The sequence below is a fragment of the Sapajus apella genome, unplaced genomic scaffold, assembly GCF_009761245.1.
Source record: "Sapajus apella isolate SASKATOON/1434 unplaced genomic scaffold, GSC_monkey_1.0 scaffold18, whole genome shotgun sequence".
NCBI lineage: Eukaryota > Metazoa > Chordata > Mammalia > Primates > Cebidae > Sapajus > Sapajus apella.
In genome coordinates, this window is record NW_022436958.1 from 6,244,821 (window position 1) to 6,260,482 (window position 15,662).

General features: G+C 34.9%; 1 protein-coding gene and 1 long non-coding RNA gene across 3 annotated transcripts in view; one reads left to right on the forward strand and one right to left on the reverse strand.

The window, feature by feature from the left end:
* Positions 1–15,662, reverse strand: part of LRP1B (LDL receptor related protein 1B) — a 1,894,725-nt gene that overhangs the window by 1,873,930 nt on the left and 5,133 nt on the right. The window lies entirely within an intron of this gene.
* Positions 4,102–15,662, forward strand: part of LOC116556877 — a 24,891-nt gene continuing 13,330 nt past the window's right edge. The window contains exon 1 of the long non-coding RNA XR_004271212.1: positions 4,102–4,572. This is a non-coding gene — a long non-coding RNA (uncharacterized LOC116556877). The remainder of the gene's footprint in view (positions 4,573–15,662) is intronic.

Below are 15,662 nucleotides of genomic sequence, written 5' to 3' on the forward strand. Positions count from 1 at the left end.
TTCTTTTAGAAACTATTTTTAAAGCCCACATTGGGGTTCAGCAGGTTATAAAGAACAACATCTCCTACATACCTCACTGTTCAGGAGTTCATCTTATATTAGCTATATAATAATGAACAACCTATTGTAAATTGGTTCCCTTTTCTTCCCTAATTTTGTTCCTGCAATTCGTTCTGCTTAGATTTTCGTCTAAGGCAGTATTAGTCTATACGTCACTTTTGTTCTAATTAGAAAAAGCTCTCTTTGGACAAATGCAACCCCGGATTAGGGCACATAGTTTGATAAACTGAAGAAATGTGGATGACACTCCTCCTTTTCATTTTTTTATGTAGTTCCTTTGTGCAGTGCACAGACCTTGCTGCAACCCTGATCTCTGTTACTAAAACTACACTGATTTCTAAGCATTAGTAACTGCCCACTATGGACAAAACTGGAGATGCAGAAAAGTAGGTATATAATCATAAAACTACAATAATGCCTAGTGTGTGTTAGGAAGTCACTTCAAGTTGGAGTTTTCTGTTTTAAGACTAAATCTCACTCTGTGGTCCAGGCTGGAGTGCAGTGGCATGATCTTGGTGCAACCTCCACTTCCCAGGTTCAACAATTCTGCCTTAGCCTCCCAAGTAGCTGGGATTACAGGTGCCTGCCACCATGCCTGGCTAATTTTTGTATTTTTAGTAAAGACTAGTTTTCACCATGTTGGCCAGGCTGGTCTTGAACTCCTAAGCCCAGGTGATCCACCTGCCTTGGCCTCCCAAAGTGCTGTGATTACAGACATGAGACATCGTGCCTGACAAGTTGGAGGTTTATGTATCTCTGTTCTATACTCACAACATCCCTTTGAGCTTTCTTGAAAAGAAATGTGCCTAAGGTTCAGGGAGATTATGCATCATGGCCAATGTTAAACAGCTAACAAGTGATAAAGCCTGCATTTGAGGACAAGCAGACTGACTTTAAAACTTAATCTGTTTACCGCAGCCCTAATGTGTGTTTTGTAAATTATTAGGAACAGCCCAAATGTAGGTTCCTGGATCTTACATGTACATCTGTCTCCTTGCATTCAAGTAGTAGGTTGCAAGAATGATCACGGAGCAAAGAAACCTAAGAGCCCTGAGAGAGTCTTTTGCCCATGAATAATGTTTTAACTTCTTTACTGGATCATTTATATCCTGATTTGTCCTGAAAATGATTTAAAAATGATATCCTCCATTTAAATCATACCACATGGTAGCATGTTAAACAACCAAACAAGCGAGCAGGAAAGTCCATCTGTTACAATAGGGATTCTGGCTGAACAGCATTGCTGTTCTGTTTGTAGAATGAATGCCAGTCTTAAATGTTTTCATCATGCAGGCCTATATCACTGAATACTACTAGTATCACAAACATTATTACTACTACTGCTACTAAAAACTTCCATTAACTGAGTGCCTATTATGAACAAAAACTTCAGGTATTGTCTCAGAACTTCAAAAGAATAATGTATACTAGTTATCATTATCCCCATTTTATAGACAAGAAAATACAAACTTGAAGAGATAATGTAATTGATCAGAGGCCATAGTGTTATATAAGTGCAATCTTTTCTTTTACAATGATACCCCATATTGCTGCTGGGCATGGTAACGAAGCAGAAGATGCAGAGCACTACACCAAGGTGTGCTACAAATTCTACTATTGCATGTACAGATAACTCACATCACAGTTATTAATATAGATGCCAAACACCACCCAGAAAACATTCTGCCCAGAAATGCTCAACCTGAATCTAATCTATAGAGCTAATATCTAGTTTACAGAAAATATCAGTGATAGAGAACCATGATAGATGAAATAATGAGAAAGCAAGATAAATTCAGAATATCAAATGTTCTATAAGTGACAGAATCATCTCAAAAGGTCAAACTCATGAAAAAAGTACAGAGGGACTACAATTCATTATAAAAGGAGAATTAAGAAAAAGAACAACCAAATATAATGTGTTATCCATGATTATGTAGTAGTTATAAGAAAAAAATTATTTAATAAAAGCCATAAAAGATAGAAAAAATCTGGAGAATGTAAAATGAGCTAGCAAGATTTGGGAAGGAAATAAAGAAGATGAGTTTTACTGAAGGAATCATGGAAGATGTCATAAAATAAGAGGCATTTGTTCCATATATTGCATGACATTGCTCTGTGATTTTCCAGACCACATTGATTTCCTCATTGTCTAAACTAGAATCTTGACAATAACATTTTTGAATAAATATTTCTAGATAGCGTTCTCTAATTGTTTCTCATGTGTAAGCATCTTCTCCCTAGGATTCTATCTTCTACTCTTTTATTGGGCTCTGCTGTGCTCAGTAGAAGACTCCATAGTTGGTACTCGAGAAGATTGAGACATTGAATATTTTTGTAAACACAAGTGTCTCAAAGCCTCTTGCTAGCAAATGGGTGCATTAACATGAAGCTATGTGTGTTGCAATAGAACTCCAGTGTAATTCCAAGATTAAAGGATTATTTGAAGTGATTTGTAAATTCATGCTCTTATTGCAAAATTTAATCTAACTAGATGCTAATAAAAATAAGTTTGTTTTTAGCCACCAGGGGAAAGAAAGATTCCTTCCGTGGTTATAGAATGCAGCCTCGACATATCATGGTGAGGTGGTAGGCTTTATGCATTATTCTCCTGATTTTACGAGACAGGAAATAGACACAGAGAGAGGCTAAGTGACTTGCCCAAGGACAAAGAGTGAGTCAGATGCAGAGCTGGGAATCAAGCCCACTTCTCTTGGTTCCCAGTGTACAGCTTTTCTCAGCAAGCCATAATGCCTTTCAGATGGATCATTTCCTAAAATGTATTAAGTTGTTAAAAATTCAATATGGGTGTTGCATTACTTTTCAACTAGCTCTGTTTCTCACTACCTTACTAGAGTATTATCAAAAGCTAAACTGATAGTCAGATTAGTAATTCCCTATCTATAATTTTTAAACAATACCTCATTAAAACTGGATATATACAAATATCTAAGAAGAATCAGAGTTTTTAGAGAATAAGGTTAGGTTTAGCATTTACTGCTTCCAAAAAATTGTAGCTTCAAAGTTAGGAGAAACTGAAAATGATCATGCAGAAGATCTCATCAGCTACCAAAGATTTTAAACAAAAACAACACAACAATATTGTATTCATGGGGAAGCAGCACAAAAAATAAAATAAAATAAAATAAAAATGGGTGTACATTGAAAAAGTAGAGATTTGGGGCTTTCAAGAAGATTCTGGACACTTGTTTTTATACAAAGCAATGCTTGTTTCATTAGCTGGGATTTTACCAGTTAGTTCATTGGGAATTCTGCACCATGGACAGGCACCATCCTTTTCAGTGATAATTACTAGAGCCTCTTATTGTGCTAACTAAACTAGAAATGGTAACTAAGTGGGCCAGATGCTTAAACTCCTATACATCTTCCAGCTGCAATCACTGGAAACATCACTAACTGTTAACAATGCCCTTTACCAATGAATCCAGGCTCAGTACAAGATCTCTTTCTATACAGCAGTTTGGACAACCACTGACAATTGGTCACAATTGGTCCAAAACATCACACCCATTCACTGTCTCTAGCATCTTCTTCTCTATTCACTCCCCTTCACAAGCCAAGATATAGAATGCTTACCGATCTACAGTCTTAACCGCCAGTTCTCATCAAAATGTTTGCTATTATTCCTCATATGACTTGTTTATACTTCTTTTTAAGTTAGCATACCTAGCACAGATTTCCTGTAAAAGGATAAATACGTAGTAGTCTGTTTTATAAAACTTATCTATATTTTTGCTTAGACACTTTGAAAACAGTGAATTTCAAATGCTTTAATAAGCATCACCCTCTATAGTCACACTAATTCAGAATTCTAGTCAGCATATAATCAATTATTGCAGTGAACGTCAAAATTAAAGTATTGAGCAGTTCTATTCCAGCAATCTCACTGCAGAGTATATATCTAAAAGAAAAGAAATCAACATATCAAAGAGACGTCTGCACCACTTTTTCTATTGCAGCACTATTCATGACAGCCAAAATCAAACTAAGTCAAGATGAATGGAGAAACAAAATGTAGTACATATACACAATGAAATATTATTCAGTCATGAAAAAGAATGAAATTCTGTCATTTACAGCAACATAGATGAACTAGGGGGCATTATAGAAAGGGAAATAAGTTAGGCCCAAAAAGACGAGTGTCACATGTTATTACTTATATGTGAGAGCGTTCATAAAGGTAGAGAGTAGAGCAATAGATACCAGAACCTGCGAAAGGCGTGTAGGGGTGGAGAATGAAGAGTATCTGGTTAATGATTACAGCATACAATTAGATAGATGGAATAAGATCCACTGGTTGATAGCAAAATAGGGTGACGAGAATTAATAATTTATCGTATATTTCAAAATAGAAGATTTGGAATGTCAGCAACAAAAAGAAATAATAAATGTTTGAGGTGATAGATATCCCAATTACCCAGTTTTGATCATTACACATCGTATATTTGTATCAAAATACGACATGTGCCCCATAAATATGTACAACAAATTGTTATACTAGTTGCTGTACTACTATGAATCCGTAAAAATTAAAAACAGAAATACATAATATAATAGGCAAAATGATTTCTTCGAGAACAGTAAAACATATTAACAGAGGAATTGTTCTTGCAATTGGTTATCACCCTTAAGATAAACTTATGACACTTAAGAGAGTACATTCAGTTTAAAGTCTGTGAAATGTCAACATCCTATGATATACTTTGGAGTAGTGATTGATTCCAGGATGCAGAAAGAAAAAATAAATACAAGATGATCTTGGAGCATCTGGAAGTGTTAGAAAATTAAAAAGTACTCAAAAAAGAATGGGAGTATGTCAAAGGGTGGAGGAGGCAAACTGAAAGAGCTCCCAATGGCCAAAGGTGGAACAATTTCAGTTAGAAAATAAAGAATGATAGTACTGGATTATATCACAAAAAGTAAGATATCTGGGAATCTATACTAGTATAAATAAATAAATAAAAGGGAGAAGTGATAGCTCTTCCTTAGAGAAGAATTTCAATTAATAAATGTATAGTGGAAAGAATAAGGCTGAGCACAGCACCTCATGCCTGTAATCCCAGCACTTTGGGAGGCTGGGGTGGGTGGATCATTTGAGATCAGGAGTTTAAGATCAGACTAGCCAACATGGCGAAACCCTGTCTCCACTAAAAATACAAAAATTAGTCAGGCATGATGGCGCATGTCTGTAGTCCTAGCTACTCAGGAGCCTGAGAGGAAGTTGTAGTTGCAGTGAGCTGAGACTGCCACACTGCACTCCAGCCTAGGTAACAGAGAGAGACTCTGTTTCAAAAAAAAAAAAAAAAAAGAACGAACAAAAAAGACACCGCCTCATTCAATTGATCAAGATTAATATAAGTAACAATAAGACATAGTGCCATGTGTTTCCCAAGGATATACTGAGTAGGGCATATCTCTATGTAACACTCTTGACAAGAATGAATAATCTCCCTTTGATCATGTGAAAACATCAGACAAAGACACATTGTAGGACAGTTACTAAAGAACAGACCATCAGTCCTCAAATGAGCCCAGATGTTAAAAGCAAATGAAAGACAGATACTCTCACCAATTGGATGAGTCAAAGGACACATGACTATTTAATGCAGTGAGCACTGCATCCTGGATTGTATATTGGGATAGTAGGTCATTAGTGAAAAACTGGCAAAATCTGAATAAAGTCTAAACCCTAGTTAATAATGTTTGTCTTGCCAATGCTACATTTTTTTTTGATATTGTATTATAGTTACATATTATGTTAGTATTTGGGGAACTGAGTGAAGGGTGCATGGAAACTTTCTGTACTAGACTTACAAATTTTCCTTAATTCCAAAATTATATCAAATGTAAAGAAATACTTTGTCAAATAATGGGTTAGGAGAAACTAATTCTGATGTGAAACACAGGTGTAAGTCTGAAGTCAGTGTGTGGTAATGGAACACACAGTTGGTCAGTGTTTAGTCACAGCTTCCCAAGGAACAGAACAATAAAACACAAGCCTAAAAGTGATCTCATTTGTATCTCAGTATGAGAATTTGTCTACCTATCAGAATCATATCTCTGCTGTCTTCCCTTTGCTTTATTTTTCTTCTGCTCCTTTTGGGTCTTTTCATTTTTCCCTTCCACATTTCAATAACAATGTGTGTGTGTGACATGGTAACGTTATTTCAACCACATGCTGTTACTTCCCACATATAATATTTTTCCTCAGGCCACTACAGTGCTAAGACTGAAGTCTCCACTTGGCATTTCTTCATTAGTATTAAGCAAGTATTGTTTCTTAGAGCACTTTCAGAGACATGATCCTACGTTAAGTCACAATTGGTTCTAACATCATTAACCCTTTGCTGGGTCATTAACAATTTTCTCTACATCCACTTTCTCTCCCCCAATTCTGCTTTATGTTTAGCAATGTGGAGGAAGATGTGAAGGCAGAAATGCAGAATTCATTCTCGTATTCTTCTTTCTAAAACCACATCCTGCCACAATAGCTTAGTCGAAGTATCTAGCCATTATGCTCAGCTCTCTAGGGCCATCTTTTGCCTGCAGTGAACCAAGTTAAATATGTTTTCATTCTGACCCAGTCCAACCTTCTATTGATATCTGCAACTCAGGGGCTGCACAGTAGACCACACACTGTTAGCCTCAATGTTAGATCCAGCAACTTGCTTTTTTGTCCCCACAATGGTTTTTTATTTATGCGTGCGTGTGTGTGTGTGTGTGTGTATATGAGAGACAGAGAGAGAGATAGAGAGGACAGACACACACACACACACACACACACACACACACACACACACACACACGAGAGAGAGAGAGAGAGAGAGAGTTTTCTGCTTTATCTTGATAGGCAATATTTAAAACTTAGGAAATTTTACCTAAAAAAATCAGATTCCCAGCCAGTCTTAAAGGCCTGCAACAGTGTGCCCACATTCACATAGGGCCAGGATCTGCTCAAATTGAATATCAGCTGCCCTTTTGGACAGCGTGGATGTTCTCCAATTTACAAGTCACCCACATTGTCTTCTGACCAGCCTGGCTGCTATAGGCTTTTGTATTTGCAAAACTCGCCCTATATCTTGCCTTTAATTCATAAAGGTCACTCAAATATGTCTGAGTGCCATTACTTGTCATGATGAGTAAAGAAATTTAAGTTGCCTTTTCCTCTGAGCCTAGGAATCTCAGAAGCCACAGTCAACCCTATTTCTTTCTGTAAAACTACAGAAGAAAATCTGCCAATCGTTTTCCTTTGCCGCAGAAGGGAAAGTAAAGGGCAGGACTGCTACTTTGGGTTCCTTTATATGATTTTTTTTTAACTTTTTAAGGAAATGTTATTATTCTTATTACAGATTGCACTCAACTCTCACTTACATAGTAACTCTCGGGCTTGGGTTTGCAATGTGTTGATGGAGCCACTACGGGTGTATTTCGCATGGAAGAGTTTTACTAATCCTCTTTGGCATTCATCTCCAAATCTTGAACTCAAGTAGCTTCAGCCTCTGAAAGTTTATTTTTTACTTAAGTGACTTTCATGCTATTGCTAGAGTTTTCAGTTGTCTCACCAGCTTAACAGCTATCTGAAAACGCTTTGGTTATTTCCCTCTTTAAAGTGGGTTTATGCACTGGTCCAAGGGATCAAGACATTTCCTGCCCAAATGCCTTTCACTGTGAGTGTGCAGTCAGTAATTATTATCATTTTTTTTGCTTTTCCTAATATAAAAATAACTCCCTTATACTTATTTGAATCAGTTCCCGTAGTACTTTTCTTATGAAAGAAAAAAGCCCTTCAGTGGACTTTTGTATGATATGAGCAGAGTGCTAGTCAGGGCGCATAAATCGTACCTCATATTCATACATACACAAGTAACCCTTCCCCTTCCTGCTGTTTTCATTTACTTAGATTAACTTATTTCCAAACTTTTGGCACCCCTCTGCTAAAGTACACAGCAAACAAATTTGCAGTGTACCTTATTAAATATTAAGGCAAAATCTCCAGTCTCAAATTTCATTTGGTTCAGTCACTGTAAAATTTAATAAAATTTGAGTATGTGTTTCAAATTTAACTTATTTTGAGGTATAATGTTGATTTTAGTATTTAAATTTTGGATCCAAATTATCAAAGAGGGTTTGACAATATGAATGAAAAATGAACTTAAAGTGACAAACAAATTAGGTTTCTACACATGCATCTAGCAAATGTCTACTAAACCTGCATGTAAGCTCTTTACACAACAAATAAATTGGTTGAGATCTTTTGCTTCAATATTTTATTTAGGCATTTCTAAAATTTTAAATGCCTAAGCTTTGAATCTGTTTTCATTTTAACCTAATGTATGTTTAGTATATCTTTTCTTGAATATAAAACATACCATACTTGAAGACTAAGAAAGCAGGTTATTTTCTTATCTATTACTTGTAATGATCATGCCATGTAGCATTTCCGAGGTAATTTCTATGGATAAAGTAAAGTGTTTTCTTCCATGATGCTACAGGTCCAGCAATATAAAGTAAATAGTGTTTAAAAGGGTTGATTACTCCAAGCTGCTTTTTTGGCACTCTTTTAGATGGTCTTCATAACCTAAAAACAAATTGAGTGAGAGATTTTGGGGATTAAGATGGTACTCTGAAATGCAGATTTGAATATCAAGTTATAAATCTAAACACTCACTTTTTCTCAAAGTACAGAATGGAAGAGAAAGCACCAAAAAAGAAACAGAGCAGTGGAAAAAAAAATCATAGGAACAAAACCCCAAAACAATCTTCAAACACCTTAGGAAACAGGATAATTCAATCAGCTTAACAGTAACAGCATTCCTTCAAATAGTATATTCCTTTCTCTTTTTTCATGTATTCTATAGGCTCTGATATTTTTGCTTCCATCAGTTTTATAAAACCTTCCTCCTTTCTCTTTCTCTGCCTCTCACTGTTTCTTTCCTTTTTAGCTTCAGCAAGGACTAAATAGACCCAAAACCATTTGTCCTGTATCCACAAGCAAGCTTTCCTTCACAATCTGAAGTTGTACAATTGCTAGTGATTTTATTTATAGTTCTGTTTTTTTTAAAATTATACTCTGAGTTCTAGCGTACATGTGCAGAACATTCAGGTTTGTTACATAGTATGGCATAGGTATACATGTGCCATGTTGGTTTGCTGCACCCATAGTTCTGGTTTTAATAGTCTGGTTGTTTCTGCTCTACGTCTACAAACCACACTGAGACTGGTACACATTAGCATGTTAGGCACTACAATGTTTATTCAATGAATGTGTAGATAAATAAGAATAATTCAAGGGCCCTGATTGTCCAAAAAGCAATACCCATATATCATAAACTCTTATCTGGTAGGTCCTCACCACTCACTTCTTTACTATGTTTTTTTTCTTTTGAGACAGAGTCTCACTTTGTTGCTCAGGCTGGAGTGCAGTGGCACAATCTCCGCTCACTACAACCTCTGCTTCCCAAGTTCAACTGATTCTCCTGCCTCAGCCTCCTGAGTAGCTGGGACTATAAGCACATGCAACCATGCCTGGCTAATTTTTGTATTTTTAGTAGAGATGGGATTTCACCATGTTGACCAGGCCAGTCTCAAGCTCCTGGCCTCAGGTGATCTACCCACCTCAGCCTCCCAAAGTGCTGGGATAACAGGCGTGAGTGACTGCACCAGCCTTTACTACAATTTTCTTGGAATTTCTAGGGAGGGTGATGAGAACAGCCAATAATAGCTATGTTACAATTTCTTCTATCTTTCCTAATTATTCATCCACAGGAACTTGACTGTCAGTACAAACTCTTCTGAATCATGTCAAGAATTTGGAGATAATTGAAAAGGAGCTCTTTCTTTAAAACACTGCAAATTTGTTCAAGAAACAAACACAAACAAGTCTTTATAGGCCAATGCCTGTTTCTTTTGGTATTATGCTGGTTTATATTGATAGAAATAACAGCAAAATTATTGCTTCGACATTTGTCAATGCTTCAAATATTGCTAAGTGTATTATTTTAACTTACTCTCTAAAGAATACTGTGAATCAGACTCAATTAATTTAATTTTACAGACATGGCATAGTAAACACAGGGTATTAGGAAATATGGTATCAGTAGTTCTGAAATAGAAAAGGTAATAAGAAAGCAAACAAAATTGCAGGGTCCACATGTGACTATCATGTGACTTTTATTGTGAACCATATTTCACACAAATCAAAAAGAGGTACTGCACAATAGAATGTAACCATTTAAAAGAGCCTGAAATGATATATTACCTGCTTAGAATATTAACCCTTTCCTCCAAAGATTATCTTTTGAGGCTTTATTTCATGCCTATCCTCCCTAAAATGCTGCTGCATTCATTCCTATGGAAAATCTTTCTAAACTAAAAATGCAAATCTCTATTCTAGTTTGTCCTCATTGCCGCTGCTACTCCCTCATTCAAGCCATCAACATCTTATCTCGGACGAATTCTGATGATACCTGAATGGGATTCACCCTTTCCCTTCTTGTCTTTCTATTAGACCAAGCATGATCTCTTTAAAAAAGTAAGTTGCATCATTGTCACCTCTGATTAGACAGCCAGTAGCTGCTCAGAGTCAGAACCAAATCCAAATGCCTCACTTTTATCTGCATGACCCCACCTGACCTAATCTGACTTCACCATAAATATACCTTCCCTATTTCTCTTCTCTCCTTAATCACACAGTTTATTTCAGATGAAGTGAACTTCTTTCTCTAAAATACCAAAATCACAACTTCCTCTCAAGGGTAGCATAGAAAATTCCTCCCTCTAGATGACTCAGAGCTTGTCTCCTCTCATCACTTAGTTTTAGCAAATATGTCACTTGCTCAAAAAGGCCTTCTATGTTTATAACTACAACTCCTAATAGCATTTTCCTCAGTCACATTGTATTACTTTTCTTTCAAGTAAGGATGTTATTTATTTATTTGTTTGCTGTTTCTGTCTCTTCCTGCACTAAAAGCCCCATCAGCCCAGTTACATTGTCTATGTCGTTCACTTGCTTCATTCCCACCACCTAAAACAGTGTTTACCACCTATTTGCTCATGTTTGTCGAATGGGTGAATAAACACATGAATGATCACAAAACATACGGGTTACTTCAAGGATCATGTGATTTCCGCAGGAAAAAAACTGCACATAAAAAATGAAAGTATGCTGAAAATATAAAGAGCTTCTTCCTATTAGTGACTTATATTAAGCAAATAGTATAATTAATAAAATGATAGATATTTATGTAATGCAATACACGACGCAATGTGTTTTCACAAACATTATCCGTGCACTCACAGAATGTGTTAGGGTCATGGCTATGTTTATCGTTTCAGAATGGGTCTGAGCAATTTTCTGTAGAACTCTGGTGGTGTTTTCACAGACACCCAGATGAAAATACACACAAGGTAAAACACTCATGCCCTTCATTACTTTATGTTCTCCTAGCAACGAGGATAGCAAGGAAAGTTGAAATGTTGGTCCTCTCACTGTCAGGATTCATTTCTAAATATTTGACAAGGTCATTAGCAAGTGAAAATAGGAAGAAAAACGTCCTAGAAGGAGAAGGAACTGTAGAATTGAGTGTAATCCAACAATGGACAAAGGAGAAGGTTTAAATTCTAACTTCTTCCTATATCTAAGTGTTGATCATGTTGGATAGTCAGTCACCAAATTTTCTCTCAAATAAAATTAGCATGCTGTTGTATTACAGGACATCAACACAGTGCTGCTGAACTGCTAGTCTTGGTGTTAGAAATGACATCAGTACAAGGTCACTCAGCAGGAATGCCTGGATTCTGAGTTAGTAATTCCATCTATAAACCTGATGTAGTTATTATGTTTAATGAAAATCTCAAAAATATGGATGCCCAGTGGACACAATCTGTAGCGCTTTCACCTGATGAGGCAAGAATCTCACTCATGAGCTGGTGTCATTATCACTATACTTTCAGAGCTTAGTCATGAAAAAATGCCTTAAAAGTTAATAGAGTTGAATAAAGTGGAATATTGTAATAAAGCATACTTGCTATTTTAACATTTTTGTCCCAATAAAAATATACCATTAAAAGCTTTGGAAATGCACAGACTGTCTTAGATTATCTAAAAACTGAATCATTTTAAAATCTCTATAATATCTATTTTAGCAAAAGTTTAAGGTTCTAATTAGCTCAGTTACTTGATCTGTTTGGACAGAAGCTTCAATAAATTCTGACTGTCAAAGTTATCTTTCTCGGCATCATTTTCTTTCCTCTCCTTACACATCCTAGTTTTTAAAGAAAACAGATGATTCTAAACACATTTCTGTTATCAGAATTCTACCTACAGCTTTTCTATGTCATAAATAATCTTAAGATACCCTAGGAACACACAAAGCAACCACAACTAAGTTTCATTTCTCCCAAATCTCATTTTTAGTTATCTTTTCTCATTTTAAGAAGAAAGGGCTAAGATGACAAATCGTCATTAAAGAAAAACTCAGCGGTAGAAAAATTCTTAAGGAATTATATATTCGTATTTCTAAAGTTAAGCAGTCTTGGAAGCCTTGAAGGATGTTAATGCAATGTGGAAAAGTTAGGAAGGCAAGTCCTATTGATTGCAAGAATAAAACAAGAGACGGTATGTGGTACCTTGATCTTACCTAAAGAAGAAACATATTCTTTTCACTAAAATGAGGTCATGTTTCAACAATACCTGTCTTTGGTCTGAAGGCTAAGCCAGTCAGGACAATGAGGTATATGCAACTCAGGAAGAGATGTCTGACTGTTAATAAGAATGTATTGTGAGATGAAATGTAACGTCAGTATCTTAGCAAGGCTACATGATCTATCTCCTTCAAGAAGTTTTTTTTTTTTTTTTTCTCTTAACAAAGTTGGAAGTAATTGTATATGAAAAGGTACTTTCTCAACTTCTGTAAAGGATATAGTTATAATATTATTCACGTTTAAATGGAAACTTTTAGATACACAAGGTTATATCTGATAAACTTTTATATACGAACTTACATCTGAGAAAAATAAGATTAAACAAATGAATCTATGGTAAAAAATGTATTCATCAAGATTACTCATTTTTCTTTTCTAAAGGTAAAGACACCTTTGAAAAGGTTGCATATTTACCAGTATTTTGCAATATTTAAAAAGAAATCCCAAATTTTGACAATATATCATTATTAAACAAGTATGAGTAGAGTTATTGAACAATAGAAAAAAACATAATTATTTATTTTTTTAACTTTTATTTTGGATTTGGAGATACACGTGAAGGTTTGTTACATAGGTAAACATTTGTAACAAGGGTTTGTTGTTCATATTACTTCATCACCCATGTATTAAGCCCAGTACCCAATAATTATCCTTTCTGCTCCTCTTCTTCCTCCCACCCTCCCTGTCAAGTAGACCCCAATCATGTTTGGCTATTTCCAAAATGAGCGATACTCTTTTCCACTAATGATATTTACAAATTCAAAATAATGGGGAATAAGATCAACAAATGGGTATACTCATTTATTTATTCATGCCATTGCATTTTAAATATCATAATTGGATACCTAACTGCAGACTAAAAATAAGTTAACATGATTGCATAAGAAATTTATTATAATCATATTTAAAAGAGCATTTAATCCTGTTGTTCATTTTACTAATGATTTCTACTATATATATTCTTCACTGAGAGAAAGTCTTTGAAATCAATTTTAGAATGCATTTTTTAATGTTTCACAAAATGGAGAAATATAAATTCAGTTAAAAAGTAAAGACAATGAAAAATAATAAATTTCCACTTTCAATAAATTCTTTTTGAGCACAAATGAATTCAGAATACCTATTTACTCATTTCTAATAGTGTTTTAAACTTGTATAATATCCCATTATATAAATACCTAATTATTACCAAACATATTTCATTTTCCTAGTATGAGAGACACAATAGCAAAAGCACGTATGATTTGCTCTACGAACTGAAAATATGTTGAATAATTATTTCAGAGAAATATGTTGTTGTTATTGTTTCTTCACAGAGTATAACTGTAGGATTTTTCTATAAGACCAGTCATGTTTTTTATAGATGTATGGCTATTTGTTAATAGTTTTGATTTCCATTTAGTTACTAATCTGTTTAATCAATTAGTTTAGTCAGGGAGTTTAGTCAAAATATGTGGGTTTACATAGAGATAGCCTAAATCAAAAGGATGGAGAGAGAGAGAGATGGAGAGACAGAGTGAGACTGACTCTACATTTTGATATTGCTCAATTTACAACAGAGCCATAAATAATACATATTTTCTAACTTGGCCTTGTAGTTATTCCAGGGGGAAAGGGGAGACCATCTAATCATTTATGAAAAGGAAAACATAGATTTAAAATTGTGAGAGCAGCTTATAGAATACAAACTAACAGAAAAAAAAAAAAAAAGCATATACATTTCGAAGGTCTAAGTTTACTTGTTCTGATGTAAGGCAGAATTTCCAGAATCCTTTATTCTCCTTTCTCTAAAATAGAGGATTCAGATTCAAAAACCAACATTTAAAAAAATGGTTTTTGGACTAATTTCCAGATGTGAATTAAAAACTCCAAATAATTGTTTAGAGATATTTTCATTTTTGTATTATTTACTATTTAAATAAGATATTATCCCAAAACACTAATATGTTTTAAAAATCTCCTTCCATAACAAAATAACGGGAAAATGTTCCCAAGGCCTACAGTCTGTGAGATTTGTGATTGCTATGTTGCAGCTTCATTCCTATGTCTCTAGCCAATTGTTTGTGATACAGGTTAAGTTTGGGAATAGCTATCTATGTGAAAATATATAGCAACTCCACAGAAGAAAATAAAAACCATCCTGTGATATTTTTCTGTTTGGTTAGCTAATTTTTCCTACCTCTCTCCCCCTCCTCTGCTAAAACCAAAAGAAAAACCTTATTATTTGCTCATTCTATTTATCAAGATAGTTTTTTGTCATTATTCTTGGATTATATTGGAGAAGCCAGATTTCTTGAAGAAATTTAAGAAAAGTGTTAAAACTATCTAAAGTAGACACAAATATTTTCTCATAGAGTTTGGCTGAGCATATATTCTAATTAATTCATAATGGTACTCACTCTTTGGCATAATTTTCTTTAGCATTCCGCTACTAAATGTATTGCTTCAAATTATAAGTATTGGGTATATCATACTTATAGGCATTTCAAAAGCAAATAATTTTGGCGTGTTTCTTCCACACAGTCATATTTTATTAAAATAAAATACTTATTATATAATAATGTATTCAAATATTATGTGTTATGAGTCAAAAAAAAAACTCAAAAAATTTTTTTCATTTCTTTTTTTTTATCCAGATAAATAGACAGGTTTATCAGAGTTCTGAAAAGCAAAAGTTTCACTCGTAAAAGCCATCTCCAATTTTCTGGCCAAAGTGATATTTTTAATAGGTGTTTGTGCCAAGGCAGCCATTTTAAAGAACACACTCACACACACACACTCACACACACACAGACACACACAAACACAGAGAGAGAGAGAGAGAGAGAGAGGGAGAGAGAGAGAGAGAGAGAGAGAGAGAGAGAGAGAGAGAGAGAGAG